Raw genomic sequence first — 17,379 nt, 5'->3', positions numbered from 1 at the left:
GGTCGATATCGGGCATTGGCTGTAATACTGGAATCGGTATTGGAAGAAAAAGTTATTTTCAAAACAATAAAAAGGAGCATGCTGATCTAAGTAATGTTAACAATTAATACCTCAAAGTGTTATTCAGCCTCTATAAAGACGACACGTTGTGCTTGTATATGTTATATAGTTATAAATGAAAATGAAATAACACCCGCGGATCTTTGTGATTATAACATTGTAAATCGCAATATTCATCTAAAATGACTTCATAAAAGAAATCCACTGAATTCTGGGTCTAAGACTGTGCTGTCCATTTGGAGCTGAGTCCTGTCTGTCCCTTTATGGCACTTTGCCATGAACGTCATCACAGAAAAGTGCTGCTGTGCTCTGGATCACTCCACATCACTCTATAGGAGCAGCAGATTGTTTTTTTTTGTTTTTTTGGGGACGAAAATGGCTATACTCGATGCTGCTGAATCCCACATGTAACACTGGTTTTAAAAGTCTATATTCCACTCTGTTCCACCTTGTGATGTCATGTGGTAATACAATTAGTGCTCCACTGTGTTTTTAAACTCCACTTTTAAACGCCTTCACTAGAATCATTTGGATAATTTCAGCTCTGGAAATTTCAATCTCTACTCTCTCAAAACTTGAAAACTACCTCTTCACAGTAATAGTAGTAGAGGTAGTTCAGTCATGTACTTAATCATGTCCATAATAGACCATTACAAACATTTCACTATGACCAACGAGTTTAGGCTGAAATGAAAACAATATGTGAACAACTTGGATAGAACAGAGAAAAAAAAAAATAAAAAAAATATCTATATATCTCTCTATATCTCTATATCTATATCTATATATATCTATATCTATATCTATATATATATATATATATATATATATATATATATATATATATATATATATATATATATATATAGCAGTACTCATGAGTTCAGTACAGCAGTTTTTTTGAGTGAACTCTGTTCCACCTCCTAGTTCCTACACCTAAGAAAAAAAATAAAAATCATCAATATTCATCCTATACACTAACTTGCTTCTGTGTTGTTGTTTTTTTTATGCCTTTATTGACATCGATTTTTTTAACCTGTCATCCAGACTACATAGATCTACTCCTCTAACTGATATACAGTACATCTACTTTTGATGTTAGTCCCAGCCTTTTTTAATATATACTTAAGGTGTTCAACAGAACACAGATTAGAGAACAACAGACTGTTAACGTCACATATGAACAGTTCTTCAGATAAATATAACATAAACAACAGAACAGAACAAGTTTACCAAACTCTCCATCTCACTCCAAATCACTAAATCCATTCAATTCTTCATCCTCTGGAGGTAAACAGAGCGCCGCTTCCTCTTCTGTGTAGCTGTCATCAGACTCAGCATCAGTTTCCAGTTAGAATTATTCTGGCCTTTCTGAATCCTGACAGGATGGTTTCAGTGTCACTGAAGTCCAGACTTTGTCCAGGAAAATTACATGGTGCACCCACCCGGTTACCGTGAAGCTGTGTTCTCCATCCCTGCTTTCTGCCTGTTCCCCACAAGTTTCCAAACTTTCTTCAGCTCATTTTCAGCTGCATATTTCACTACTTGCAACAGGATAGCGGCTTTTTCTGCAGAAGACACTGCGCAGAAAACTGACACACAAACCTAGAGCACCCTCTCGCGATAGTCTGAACATTTTAATACATAAGTCGCACCGGAGAATAAGTCACAGGAAACACCCACGAAACCATGAAAAACTGGACTTACAGTGCGAAAAATATAGTAGTTCTTCTGAAATTGTCCCCCAAAATTTCTACCCAATAATTTAAATCTGGCAAAACAAGATGGAATAGAGCATTTTGAACAAACTAATAACCCAGGATTACGCAAATATGTGTGAATAAAACAAAACACAACTCCAGGTCTGTTTTTGATGAAATAACAACATTCTTAAAGCTCACAAGAATCGATTTTTTGTAATATAGGACCTTGAAGAAAATTGAATTGGATGAAGTACAAAGCAGGGAGTATAGCAACAATTAGAACATGGTCAAACGCTCTGAAAAGTCAATTTTGTTTTGTTTACCTATGCTGACCGAGAATAGTTGTGTGGATAGGCCCAGTAATTACAGAAATATTAACTGTAAACCATAAACCAGGTCGACAAATCTGCAATCAGAAAATTCCTCCTGAGAATTCTGATCTGCTCTCCTATTCCATTTGATTTCTAAAGTTTTGTGTTTCCCGATTTTCTCTGCATGTATCTGAGAGTTTTTGTCATCCTGCGCTGATATAGTCTCGTTATATTTTATGCTAATTAAAGCCAAATGTACTTAATGCTCACAACCACTATCTAGTGCTTTTAAATTACCGACATCTGGCTCCGCTGTTTGTGCCAGGAATAAATTACAGCTCCACCGTGAAATATGTGTATACGGCCTGTCTCATTTGAATCTCTTTTACTTTACAAATCAATAAACGACTTAATTTTCATGAGACAAACCAAAAAATATTTGAAACGCATTCGCTCAGTGTATTTTGAATTGTCGTTAAATCAAGCAGTCGTCGTTTTTTATCAACGACGCTGACAAGTTTAATTAGTCCCCAGTAGCTTTTAGAATATGAGGCAAATAAATAAAAAGGAAGGGATGGTTTCAGGGAGGAAAAACCAAAAATAATCACTAGTTAAAGTTAGTATTTGTGCTCCTTATTGTGTTGCCAATCAGAATGAATCCATAAAAAATGTTTTGTAGCTTTACACGTCACGCACCCGCGCAGTTCAGCACCGCACCCGCCCGTTAACCCGTGATTATAGCAAAGTTAAACCCGCGCCTGCCCAGACCTGTTAACATTCCACCTGTTACCCACCGGTACCTGTAATAAATCACACACAAATTAAAAGCATTCTAACTGAAGCATCCATCAGAATACGAATTGAAAAGTTACGACTTTAAAAATTACAATCACAAAATGAAATGAAACGGTTTCACTTTCTTTAGTACGAATACAAATTCACAGACACGACTCGACTGTCATCACTTCACAGGCTTTATTTACTGAGCAGAAGAAACATTGATCGGGATGCCAGGACTAACCTAGAACTGATTCCGGTAATGAACCAGGAGGACTAAACCAGGACTGAACTAGGACTAAACCAGGACTAAACCAGGAGTGAATTAGGACTAAACCAGGACTAAACCAGGACTGAACCAGGACTAAACCAGGAGTGAATTAGGACTAAACCAGGACTAAACCAGGACTGAACCAGGACTGAACTAGGACTAAACCAGGACTGAACTAGGACTAAACTAGGACTAAACCAGGACTGAACTAGGACTAAACTAGGACTAAACCAGGACTGAACAAGGACTAAGCCAGGACTGAACTAGGACTAAACCAGGACTAAACCAGGAGTGAATTAGGACTAAACCAGGACTAAACCAGGACTGAACCAGGACTGAACTAGGACTAAACCAGGGCTGAACTAGGACTAAACCAGGACTAAACCAGGAGTGAATTAGGACTAAACCAGGACTAAACCAGGACTGAACCAGGACTGAACTAGGACTAAACCAGGACTGAACTAGGACTAAACTAGGACTAAACCAGGACTGAACTAGGACTAAGCCAGGACTGAACAAGGACTAAACCAGGACTGAACTAGGACTAAACCAGGACTGAACTAGGACTAAACTAGGACTAAACCAGGACTGAACTAGGACTAAACTAGGACTAAACCAGGACTGAACTAGGACTAAACTACGACTAAACCAGGACTGAACAAGGACTAAGCCAGGACTGAACTAGGACTAAACCAGGAGTGAATTAGGACTAAACCAGGACTAAACCAGGACTGAACCAGGACTGAACTAGGACTAAACCAGGGCTGAACTAGGACTAAACCAGGACTAAACCAGGAGTGAATTAGGACTAAACCAGGACTAAACCAGGACTGAACCAGGACTGAACTAGGACTAAACCAGGACTGAACTAGGACTAAACTAGGACTAAACCAGGACTGAACTAGGACTAAGCCAGGACTGAACAAGGACTAAACCAGGACTAAACCAGGACTGAACCAGGACTAAACCAGGACTGAACTAGGACTAAACCAGGACTAAACCAGGAGTGAACCAGAACTGACCCAGGACTCACTGTCGGGACGAACCCAGAGGTGTGCCTGCATAGACCGTCAGTAGACCATTAAAGGACCAAAGCAGATCTCCACTCAGCCGTGGCCCGATTGCACATTGCGGACACCCTGCCCCACGGGCTCGGGGTTCTCTCTGTCTCTTAAATCCAAGATTAGTCCTTGTATAGTCCTGGCTTAGTCCTGATTTAGTCCTGACCCGCCCATGTGTAATCACTACCCAACCCGTTTCAGCAACTATTTGCCTGTACCCAGATACCCGAACTGACCCGGTGCAGGACTCTGTTTCACTTTGGCTAATTTATTTACATATCTTGCTCTCACAGACTGTATAAAGAAGAAGCTTTCGGCTCCAGTCAAATGAAGCTCATCGAGGCTTGCAGTTATAGGAGTGAATTTGGAATAGAGTTTCAAATTCTGAATGCAGATCGTGATTATCATAGTGACCAGAGCCAAGCAGGAGCGAGGATGTTGAAGGTAACGCATCTTCCTGTCAATCAAACCTGTTGCCAGTGTTCGTGGAAGTGACCTTGGGAAGGAAAACACCTGATTGGTCTGTTATTAATATCCATCAATTTTCTTCCACTCATCCAGAGCTGGGTTGTGGGTCAGCAGTCTAAGCAGTTCTTCTCTCAAACAGAAAACACACTATTGTGACACCTTGTGATGTCATCTGGTAATACAAGAAGTGCTCCACTGTGTTTTTAGACTCCATACAGCTTCACTAGAGTCATTTGGATAATGATTACCAAACTAAACCTGGGCCCACTGAAACAGCAGGTCACTTTTGACAGTGATTTTAAATTTGAAAAACAAGTGAATGCGGTTGTAAAATCTGGCGTTTATAATTTGTGGCTTTTATCTCAAATTAAACCATTTTTATCTTTTAAATCATTTGAACAGGTCACGCACGCTTTTATCTCCTCTCATTTGGACAATTGTAATGCACTTTTGCACCGCTTACAGTTGGTACAAAATTCTTATAACTGGAACCAAAAAATGTGAGCATATTACTCCAATTTTAGCATCGTTACACTGTCTTCCCGTTTGTTTTAGATTTGATTGTTTGTTTTTAAAGCTTTGAATGGACTGGCCACATGTTACATCTCAGACCTCATCCAGATTTACATCCCAGCACATTCTGAGGTCTGAGATCTTTCTCAAAACTCTGGAACACCCTAGAACATTCTGGCCCCCCACATCCCAACAGTCTCCACAATGAAGAGTTTAAAGGGCACGTCTCATGCAAAATCAACTTTTCAGAGCTTTCTACCTAAGAGATTAAGAGTGATGTGTGGGCCTTGTGTGTGTTGACGTAGTGGTTTTTAGATTGATTCTGTGTGTTTTTTTGTTTTTTTTTTTACATTTGCAGCGTATTTCTGCCACCCTCCCACATGACAACGAACTAAATCTGCTACAATGATGACGCGGCAACTACACGTATGATGCATTTGACGTAGCAGAAAGTGATTCGCATCCACCCACCCTCCGCTGCTCCACCACCTCTGCCCCGCCTCCGCCCCACATCGGCTGACAGTTCCCACATGAACACCTAAACGACAGCATAAGCTCATTGTTCTACACTGCAGTGAACACAAAATAATAAGTTGATCTACTAGTGTTTATTAATACTTTACCAATCAGTAATGTTCAGCTGATGTCGAGCTTTGTGCACCTCAAAGTCCTCGTCCGATTCCGGGTCCAACACATGCGGCTGAACGCGCTGTATCACTGTTAGAATAATTGTATATATTATCCCATACTTGCTATATTTGCTATGTACCATTCTTTGTGAATTTGAATAATCTTTTGTGCTTGGAAACTGTATGCAGTCACGTGTGAGCAATGGCGATTCAGCTCTCGGAGCATGGGAGCAGACGACTTTCAAGGCTGCACGAAGAAAGTTGTGTCTGAAAGCTAAATGAAACATATGCACCTGCTGTTGATAACACATATTTGTCATATTTGTATGTCTGGTGTTTATGCTGTTTTCACCCCCCCTTCCTGAGAGCGGAGACACCCATTGTAACTAGGGACCCTCTTAAGACAATAAAAGAGGAGACGGCAGAGAGTGCATCAGAGCGGGTCGAGACTAACGGTGAATGCACTCTCTGTCCGCCCTCCTCATGAGAAAACAATTCTAATCTCTTGTCTTTCTTCTTGTTTTTACAATGTTTAGGTGGGTTTAAACCTGACATTAACCATGATGAATAAAAGTTTATTCCTGCCGCTATCAGGGTGCACGTCTGTCTCCCCCTCCCTCCCTGAGATGGCGGAGGAAGGGCGACTCACTCAGAGCCTACGTCACATTTGGAGGGCGGAGCCTGTGCTTTCTCAGGACGGGCGGGGGGATGAGCAATAGTCGGTTTTCATAGTTCCTGGTCTGTGACTGTCTCCAAGAAATCAGTAAGATTTCATAATTATTGTGTAATGGATGTTCCAAAACCCAAATTGTGCTTGTTTATGTGCAGAAGATACAATGTGAAAAGAGTTATTTTGCATGAGATGGGACTTTTAAGTCTCCTCTTAAGACCCACTTTTATTCCCTGGCACCGTGTGAGTTGTGTGGTCCTCTCTGTCTTTTAATTTATTAATTATTTTACTTATTTACTGCTATTTTATGAGTTTTATGTTTGTTTGGTTTTTTTTGTCTTGATTTTGTTGATCTCCGTGCAGCACGTTGGAAACTGCCTTGTTTGTGAAATGTGCCGTAGAGATAAAGTGGATTTGGATTTAAAGGTAAGAGAAGCTGTGAAAACGTGAATACTGCCACTATGACATCACGAAGTGGAACAGAGCGTTTGAAGATGTAGACAGACTAATAATGCAGGACAAAACCCAAGTCCAGGTTTGTTTTTGAGGCGGTAACAACCTTCTAACCTGGTTTAAAGCTCAAGCGTCACTTTAGAACCTTCGAGGCTCGTTTAAGTCCGACCTTTCACCTTCATAAATGTGTCCTCATGTTTAATGGAGAAAACTGTCCACTTCTTCAGCTTCTGCGTCTATATATAAAATCGTCCTCCGCATGTTTCCTGCTCACATGCATGTATGTATGACGCTCCGAGCCGCGGCCTGCACAGCTCCGGGTTAAACGGGGACGCGAGGAGACGTCGGATCTGCTCGTGGAATTCTCCGTCTGGAAGCGACAGGCAGTTTGAGCCGACGAGAGTTTGTGCTTTGGCATTTAGGCCTGTGAAACCTCTGGGACGTCTCTATGTTCTCCAAGACGCTCCCTCCTTCTTCTGTTCTTCCTCCTCCTTCTCTGCCTCCTCATTCTATCTCCTCCTCCTTCTTCTTCTCTCCCACCCTCCGATTCTCTGCGTGTTCCTTCTCTCTCCTTCCTAACCATCTCTTCCTCCAAGTGCTCTCTCTCTCTCCTCATTTTCTCTCCCTCCTCCTTCTATCGCCTTCCTTCTTCTCTCTTCCTTCTCCCCATCTTTTTCTCCTCCTTCTATCTCCCTCCTTCTTCTCTCTCCTTCCTAACCATCTTTCCTTCTGCTCATCTCTCCCTCCTCCTTCTCTCTGCCTCCTTCTTCTCTTTTCCTCCTCCTTCTCTCTCCTTCCTAAGCATCTGTCCTTCTTCCCATCTCTCCCTCCTCCTTCTCTCTTCCTCCTCCTTCTATCTTCCTTCTCCCCATCTTTCTCTCCTCTTTCTCTCTTCCTCCTCCTGCTCTCTCTCTCCTCCTTCTCACTCTCCCTCCTCATCTCTACTTCTCCCATCTCTCCTTCTCTCTCCTTTCTCCCCATCTCTTTCTCTTCCTTCTCTCTCTCTCCCTCCTCCTTCTCTCTTCCTCCTCATTTTCCCTCTATCCTCCTCTCTCCTTCCTCACTTCTTTCCTACTCCCCATCTCGCCCTCCTCCTCCTCTCTCCCTCCTACTTTGTTTCTCTTCCTCCTCCTGCTCTCCACCTCATTCTCCCTTCTTCTCTCTCTTGTCCTTCCTTCTCCTTCTTCACCATGTCTCCTTCTCTCTCCTCCTCCTTCTCTCTTCCTCCTCCTTCTCTCTCCTTCCTAACCATCTCTCCCTCCTCCTGCTCTCTCTCTCTCTCCTAATTTTCTCTCCCTCCTCCTTCTATCACCTTCCTTCTTCTCTCTTCCTTCTCCCCATCTTTTTCTCCTCCTTTCTATTTCCCTCCTCTCTTCCTCCTCCTTCTCTCTCTCTCCTCCTTCTCTCTGCCTCCTCCTTCTATCTCCCTCCTTCTTCTCTCTATCTCTCCTTCTTCTCTCTCCTTCCTAACCATCTCTCCTTCTGCCCATCTCTCCCTCCTCCTTCTCTCCGCCTCCTTCTTCGCTTTTCCTCCTCCTTATCTCTCTCTCCTCCTTCTCTCTGCTTCCTCCTTCTCTCTCCTTCCTAACCATCTCTCCTCCTCTCGTCTCTCCCTCCTTCTGCTCTCTCTCGCTCTCCTCATTTTCATTCCTTCCTCCTTCTCTCTTCCTCCTCATTTTCTCTCCTTCCTCCTTCTATCCCCCTCCTTCTTCTTTCTCCCTTCTCTCCTTCTTCTCTCCTCCTCTTCCTTCTCTCTGCCTCCTTCTCTCTCCTTCCTGCCTCCTTTTCTCTCTCTGCCTCCTTCTCTCCTTCCTAACCATCTCTCCTTCTCCCCATCTCTCTCTCCTCCTTCTCTCTTCCTCCTCATGTACTCTCTCTCCTCGCTCACCTTTCCTACTCCTCTCTTTCTCCTCCTTCTCTCTCCTTCCTAACCATCTGTCTTTCCTCCCATCTCTCCCTTTCCTCCTTCTCTCTGCTTCCTCCTTCTCTCTGCCTCCTTCTTCTCTTTCTCCTCATTTTCCCTCCCGTCTCCTTCTCTCTCCTTCCTAACCATCTGTTCTTCTTCCCATCTCTCTCTCCTCCTCCTTTCTGCCTCCTTCTCTCTCTCCTTGTCTCTGCTTTCTCTCGCTCTCCTCGTTTCTGCCTCCTTCTCTCTCCTTCTCCCATCTCTCCCTCCTCCCACTCCCTCCTCTTTCTCTCTTCCTCCTCCTTCTCCTCTCTCTTTCATCCTTCTCTCTTCTTCCTCCTTCTCAGCTCTCCTTTCTCCTTTTCTCTACTTCCTAACCATCTCTCCTTCTCCTCCTCTCTCCCTCCTCCTTCTCTCTTCCTCCTCCTGCCGTTTCTTTTTTCCTCATTTTCCATCCCTCCTCCTTCTCTCTCCTTCTTAACTATCTCTCGTTCTCCCATCTCTTCCACCTCCTTCTCCCTCCCTCCTCCTTCTCTCTCCTTCCTTCCCCATCTCTCCTTCTCTCCCGCTACTCCCCATCTTTTTCTCCTCCTTCTCTCTCTCATCTTTCGCTCTCATCCTCCTCCTTCTCTCTCCTTCCTAACCATCTCTCCTTCTCCCCTTCTCTCCCTCCTCCTTCTTTCTGCCTCACTCTCCCCCCTCCCTCCTTCTCTCTCCTTCCTCCCCATCTCTCCTCTCTCTCATCTTTCTCTCTCCCACCTCCATTTTATCTCCTCATCCTCTCTCCTCCTTCTCTCTTCCTACTCCTTCTCTCTCTCTCCTCTTCTCCCTCGATCTCTCTCCCTCTCTCTTCTACCTCCTCTTTTCTCTTCCCTCCCATAGTGCTTTCTCTCCTCTCCTCTTCTCACTTCTTTCCCCCTGCTTTCCTCCATCTTCCTCTCCTTTCTACCCCTATTCCTCCTCCTCTCTCCTTTTCTCCATCCTCTCTTCCTCCTCTTCCTCTCCTCCACTCTTCTCTTCCTCTTCCTCTTTGCATTTACGATCACTTGCTAAAAGGTCGTACTCCGGGTTGTAACGCGCTCATTTATTTATATTTTTACATGTTTGATTTAAAGAGCAGCTGCAGGACTCTCCCTTAAGGTGCTCCAATCTGCTCTGTACATTTCTATAGCGCCGCGTCCAAACTAATCCACACTTCCTCCTTAAGGTGCCGATAGTTTTTGACAAGCTGCCCAAACAGGTTAAGGAGAACTCACAAGCCAGGTTTGGAAACGAGCAAAGCGCGTTGGTATAGGAGGGCTGCTGCGTTCACGCCTCACGGGCTTGTGGGTAATGGTTGAGGGCACTTACATGGGTCTGGGTGTCTGGGGTGTTCCGGGGCACGGCTGAAGAGGGTCCCACAGGAGGCTGCCAGTGTCGCGGTGTGGCTGGAGGGAGCGGGCGGGCACGATTCAGACTCCATTTTCCACCGTAAAGGAAAAGAGAGAGAGAAAGAGGAACGTTGAGAATGTTTATTTTAAAATATAGAATTACAGATTTGTTGTCACGATTAGAGCTGCTCGATTATGGAAAAAAAAAAAACACTATCACGATTATTTTGGTCAGTACTGAAATCATGATTATTCAAACGGTTACTTTTTAGTTACACGGTGCATTTATTCAGCATTTCTCTCTCTCTCTCTCAAAAAAACAACAACAAAAAAAAAAAAAAACAGTTATTATGGATGATTTACACAAAACGTTGAAATTGAGAATAAATCTAGACTACAAATATGAACCTTAGAGCAGAGTTTTGCGATGTATAAAACGTAAAATTAATAAAATAAACTTTGAACATGAAATGTGGCAGAAACAGAGAAAAACATAGATGTATCTAAAATAAACTATATATCCATAAATACATTTATTTATATTAATAGAAAAAAAAAATTTAAAAATCCCAAAATAAACTTGAAGCTTTAGAGTGCACTTACACTAGGACTTTAGAACCGTGCCTATTACTGTGGGTTCTATGTTCCGCACTCACACCTGCACAACTGAACTGAGTCGCGGCCGATGATGTCATCACACGGTGCTGTTTGTTTATATGTGACAGCAGAGCGATTGGATTGATTGATTGACGATTTATTGGAGAAAATAAATCCAGCGGCAGAAATATCTATTAAATAGTGAGGCAGATATGAGTCCTGCTGTGATCCACTCCTCTGTGAGTTTATGAATATAATCAGTACAGTAGTTCACCATTACGCACAGTACACAAAGCACATAGGGCACCAAGTGCTTGGAATCCCCCACCAGCCACCCCCGGTCCTCACTTTGGCCCCTCGGTGGATCCCACCCAAGTACCAAGTATGGAGGCCATACCAGCTTGTCAAAGCCTGATCCCATCAGATCTCAGAAGTTCAGCAGGATCGGCCTGGTCAGTACTTGGATGGGAGACACTGGGAAAATCAGGTGCCGCAGTGGGACGCCAGTCACAAAAACTGTTGTTGTGTCCTTAGGCAAGACACTTCACCCACATTGTCTGTGAAAGTGGTGTGTGCGTGAGTGATGGTGGTGGTCAGAGGGACTGATGGTGCTGATTGTGAATGAATAATGCTCTGTAAAGTGTCTTTGAATGTCCAGAAAAGCACTGTATAAAATTAATGTGTTGTTGTTGTTGTTGCTGTTGTTGTTGTTGTTGTTGTTGTTGTTGCTGTTGTTGTTGTTGCTGTTGTTGCTGTTGTTGTTGTGTTGTTGTGTTGTTGTTGTTGCTTGTTGCTGTTGTTGTTGTGTGTTGTTGCTGTTGTTGCTGTTGTTGTTGTTGCTGTTGTTGTTGTTGCTGTTGTTGTTGTTGTTGCTGTTGTTGTTGCTGTTGTTGTTGTTGCTGCTGTTGCTGTTGTTGCTGTTGTTGTTGCTGTTGTGTTGTTGTTGTTGCTGTTGTTGTGTTGCTGTGTTGTTGTGTTGCTGTTGCTGTTGCTGTTGTTGCTGTTGCTGTTGTTGTTGCTGTTGTTGTTGCTGTTGTTGTTGCTGTTGTTGCTGTTGCTGTTGTTGCTGTTGCTGTTGTTGTTGCTGTTGTTGTTGCTGTTGTTGTTGCTGTTGTTGTTGTTGTTGCTGTTGTTGTTGCTGTGTTGCTGTTGCTGTTGTTGTTGCTGTTGTTGTTGCTGTTGTTGTTGTTGTTGTCGCTGTTGTTGTTGTGTTGTTGCTGTTGCTGTTGTTGCTGTTGTTGTGTTGTTGTTGTTGTTGTTGCTGTTGTTGCTGTTGTTGTTGCTGTTGTTGTTGTTGTTGCTGTTGTTGTTGTTGTTGTTGCTGTTGTTGTTGTTGTTGTTGTTGCTGTTGTTGTTGCTGTTGTTGTTGTTGCTGTTGTTGTTGTTGTTGTTGTTGTTGTTGTTGTTGTTGCTGTTGTTGTTGTTGTTGTTGCTGTTGTTGTTGTTGTTGTTGCTGTTGTTGCTGTTGTTGTTGTTGTTGCTGTTGTTGCTGTGTTGTTGTTGCTGTTGTTGTTGTTGCTGTTGTTGTTGTTGTTGCTGTTGTTGTTGTTGCTGTTGTTGCTGTTGTTGTTGTTGCTGTTGTTGTTGTTGTTGCTGTTGTTGCTGTTGTTGTTGTTGTTGTTGCTGTGTTGCTGTTGTTGCTTGTTGTTGCTGTTGTTGTTGCTGTTGTTGTTGTTGCTGTTGTTGTTGTTGTTGTTGTTGCTGTTGTTGCTGTTGTTGTTGTTGCTGTTGTTGTTAATTTTAAAAAGTCATATTAATAAAATGAATATAAGCCATGTTCTAATTACATCTATTCGTTAGCATTCACCAAATTGATTTGATCTGTTACACCCACATTTTAACATGTTCAAATACAATGTCTTTTTTACAAAGAAATAGTATTTGAATGTAAGCTGTTCTCTCCCTCCTCTCTTCCTCTGGAGCACTGGCCCTGCATCAGCTCTTCTGTCAGCCTCACAGCCCTAACAGAGCGCTCTGTTGTGGGAGCTGTGTTTAAAATAGACAGACAGCTGAGGGAGGACTGTAAATAGTGGGGTAAATATAGAGGCCTGAGGTGATGCCTGTATAGAGCTGTCTATGGAGATGTGTTCTTCTGCTTCAGCAAAATCACTCTCAATTCACCAGGAGCCAGTGTGGGATTTAAAGGGCCATATTTCACTGTTTCTGATTTATAGTATGTTCATGTTCTAATGTAGTTTCCTCATCACGAACAGACCTGGAGTCTTTAACATTTTAACCTGGTTTAAAGCGCACAGGGTTGATTTCCTTTATTACAGGACCTTTGCTCTTAATGGGTCAATAAAGGAACTACAGTCACAACTGAACCTGTGTTGCGAGTCGAGCAACAGAAACCCGACCGAAGAACGATGAGACGGGTTCGGACAAATATTTAGAACTTAACTTATGATCTCAGGTCGGACTTGGACACATCAGCGCATCTGCTGTTTCCGTCTACAGTAAAACCACCCGCTCTGAGACTCTTAAATGTTCAAAAGATCAGAGGTCTGCACTTCTAGTTTAGATACAAGTCCAAGCTGTGTTATTATTTGTAAAATGTGGATCAAAACTTCAGATACATGATTTTTAAAGCATAAAAGATTGGTGGTGAAGATTCACTATCGCTAAACTGCAGTGTTGGGAGTAACGTGTTATAAAAGTAACAAATTACTGTAATACAATGCTTTTTGCTGTAATGCAGTAATGTAAGGCATTAGAGGGAAAAAAATAATAATATTTAACTCAGTACAAATGTCAGTAACGTGTGTCACAATGCTTTTTTAACCTGGATTGAAAGTGGAAATTATCGCGATATCAGTAGCGATGAAACGCCAGAGACACACCCGCGCAGACCATCAGGTAACTACGAGCGAAAGGACCCGCTCAGAAGTCCACGCTCCACGGGGCGAACCACAGCTGACGCCCGATCGCGCCTTACAGATGCCCTGTTCCATGGACTCGGGGTTCTCTCAGGGGCGGTCCTAGATTCCAAGTTGCAGTCCAAGATTAGTGCTGGTTTGGTCCTGGTTTAGACCTGGTTTAGACCTGGTTCAGCTCTGGTTTAGACCTGGTTTAGTCCTGGATCAGTCCTGGTTCAGATCTGGTTTAGTCCTGGTTTAGTCCTCGGTTCAGTCCTGGTTTAGACCTGGTTTAGTCCTGGTTCAGCTCTGGTTTAGACCTGGTTTAGTCCTTGTTTAGACCTGGTTTAGACCTGGTTCAGTCCTGGTTCAGCTCTGGTTTAGTCCTGGTTTAGTCCTCGGTTCAGTCCTGGTTTAGTCCTGGTTTAGTCCTTGTTTAGACCTGGTTCAGCTCTGGTTTAGTCCTACTTTAGTCCTGGTTTAGTCCTGGTTCAGACCTAGTTTAGTCCTAGTTTAGTCCTTGGTTCAGTCCTGGTTCAGTCCTGGTTCAGTCCTGGTTCAGTCCATATACGGCGCAAAAGTTCAGCAGTCACAGTTATTTTGGTGAGAGTAATGCAATAGTAATGTAATGCCTTACATTTTAAATACAGTAATATTCTGTATATTGTAACAAATGACTTTGAAATGACAGTAATAAGTCATAAATAACACATTACAGTTTTAAAGTAACTTGCCCAACAGTGCTAATCTGCAGCTTCACCTCGATCCGTGTGGATGTAAATAGACACACGTGAACTACTTTTGCCCTTTTCACTTTTAAATAACGCCTCAAACTGGATTAATATCTCCGTTTTGTGGACTGGGGTCATTATTTGTGGAGGACAATTTCTATGGATAATGTGGATGATGCTGCACTTTAAATTTACCACTTTACCAGAGGTGAGGAAGAAAGTCTTCTCATTATTTTCACTATATCCCGAGTTTGTATTTTGCGTGTCCGTGTCCGTTAGAGGAACACAAACAATATCCTACATGTGTCATTAGGTCTATGAGAATAGTGTGTCGGGTTCGGTCGGGCTCAGACACAATTATCTCAACGCCTGTCCGGCTCGGGTCGGATTTGATCATTGCTCTGTCGAACCAGGGCTGGGCTCGGACAGAAAAATTCAGCCCAGTCCACAGTCGAGTTGCCAGAGCCTTAACCTGCAGATAAAGGACACATATAAGTTTGTCTGTCTCAGTATGGACAAGCCGTATCTCGTGGGAAAGTTCAGAACCTCCAGAATTCACATCAGAGAGAGACACTGAAGGTTTAAATTGGATTTCAACACAGAGGCTCATTCTGCTTTCTGATTGGATAATCATCTTAAGAACCGAAACACCAAATTATGACAGACAACTTGTATTACAGTATTTTTGTAATCAGAATAAATCAGCATTACAATTGTTCTCAGTACAATCTATATTTGATTTGAACATAATATACCAGTATCATTATTATGTTTTCTACATTCTTAACCTCAACATTTACTGAAAACATGCAAGACCTAAGGGCAATTTTAGTGCATTTATTTATTTTTTCTTAATTTTGCTATTAAAACACCCACTTTTACCCCCTAAAGAAGTGTTATACATCATTTTTATTTTAGAAATTTTTATATACATCCTTTTTTTAATTTCACAATCTGCTGCTGTAGTTGTGTCATATGACTGTAATAAAAGCTATAAGACCAGAAATACACATGGAAATAAATAAATAAATAAATAAATAATAATAATAATAATAATAAAAATAATAATAATAATAATAATAATAATAATAATAATAATAATGGACATTTGGAATAAATAAAAAAAAAAAATGTCATAAAAAAAAAAAAAAAAAAAAAAGCTTCCTTTAGTGCCTTAGCTACAAAAGTGCAAAATATCAAGTCTGTAAGTAAAACTAAAAATATCCTTATTGCCTCAAAACAAAACAGAACAAAAAAAAAAGTGCAATGGTCTCATGACTTTCCTGGTGTCATGGAAACAACTCATGTCAGGTCCAGGACACAGAGTCACATCACTTCCTGCAGTTCCATGGTGTTTATTACATTTGGACATTTTTGGACATTTTGACTGAAATAAACCTTTCAAATAAAAATAGCAAGGGATGCGCAATTACACAGACCAAGCTGCGTAATTTACCATTTATTTGAGAAATAACTGCACTTAGAGCGACTTTTTTCAATTGTTACGAACACAAACGCTCAGAGCATCGACCGTTTTGACTCTTTGGTAAAGTTTGGGCCAATCAAAATGGATTAATCGCATGTGTCTGGCAGAAAACAAAGTTTCCCTACGTCATCACAGAGCGTGTGTGTAACGTAGGATAATGCCGGAAAAAGCCACAAGTCTCAACTTCTCAAGGGGAAAAAAAGTACATTTCTGTCTTTTATGTTTGGAAAGTTATGCGTGGCAATATAAAACATATTCCCAGGTATCGTGTATGCTACTGTTGGTGGCATTTTTCTATGTATGGTGGGTGAAGTCTCTTGCCAAAGGGTACAACAACAGTTTTTATAACCAATAGTGCTCCACTGCGGCATGGATTTTCTCCCATTTGTGTACTAACCAGGACCAACCCTGCTTAGCCCATAGACTGTATATTTGAAACAGGAAGCGAGCATGGGCGTGCTTCCGGCTCCATCGACTCTGGCTCCAGTTCACTTTGTATCGAAAAAAAAGTCACCCACCTCACTGTAACTGCTGCGGTCAGACTCCTCATTTTGGTCTTAAAATGTTCGTATTAACCCGCTCTACATGAGTCCTGGAGTTTTTTTATTTATTTATTTTTATTTTCGCTATTTTGTTCGTAAATCAATAAATTCCTTTTCCCATAACTTCCAGCACCGATGAGCTTCATTTGACTGGAGCAGAACGCTGTGGGTCACTTCTCTACACAGTCTACGTCTTCTCCTCCATGATCAGTGTTGGGGAGTAACAGATTACATGTACCAAAGTTACGTAATCAGAGTACAAATTATGAGTAACTGTATTCAGTTACAGTTACTGTTTCAATGAGTGGTAATTGGATTACAGTTACTTTGTTGACATAAATGGATTACAGGGCGGTAATTTTCAGTTTTCACATTTTGAGCTAAACCAAGACTAAAACCAGGACTAAACTAGAACTAAACCAGGACTAAACCAGAACTAAACTAGGACTAAACCAGAACTAAACTAGGACTAAACTAGAACTAAACCAGGACTAAACCAGAACTAAACTAGGACTAAACCAGGACTAAACTAAAAACTAGGACTAAACTAAACTAGGACTAAACTAGGACTAAACTAGGACTAAACTGGACTAAAACTAAACTAAACTAGGACTAAAACCAGACTACTAAACTAGGACTAAACTAGGACTAAACCAGGACTAAAAGGACTAAACTAGGAAAACTAAACTAGGAACTAAACTAGGACTAAACTAAACTAAACTAGGACTAAAACCAGAACTAAACTAGGACTAAACTAGAAAACTAAACCAGGACTAAACTAAAACTAAAAACTAAACTAGGACTAAACTGGACTAAACTAAACTAAACTAGGACTAAACTAGGACTAAACCAGGACTAAACCAGGACTAAGGACTAAACTAGGACTAAACCAGGACTAAACCTAAAACCAGAACTAAACTGAACTAAACTAGGGACTAAAACTAAAACTAAACCAGGACTAAACCAGGGACTAAAC

The sequence above is a fragment of the Boleophthalmus pectinirostris genome, unplaced genomic scaffold, assembly GCF_026225935.1.
Source record: "Boleophthalmus pectinirostris isolate CB_2022bp ecotype Guang Dong unplaced genomic scaffold, ASM2622593v1 HiC_scaffold_2, whole genome shotgun sequence".
Taxonomy (NCBI): Eukaryota; Metazoa; Chordata; class Actinopteri; order Gobiiformes; family Gobiidae; genus Boleophthalmus; species Boleophthalmus pectinirostris.
This window is presented reverse-complemented; position numbering follows the sequence as displayed.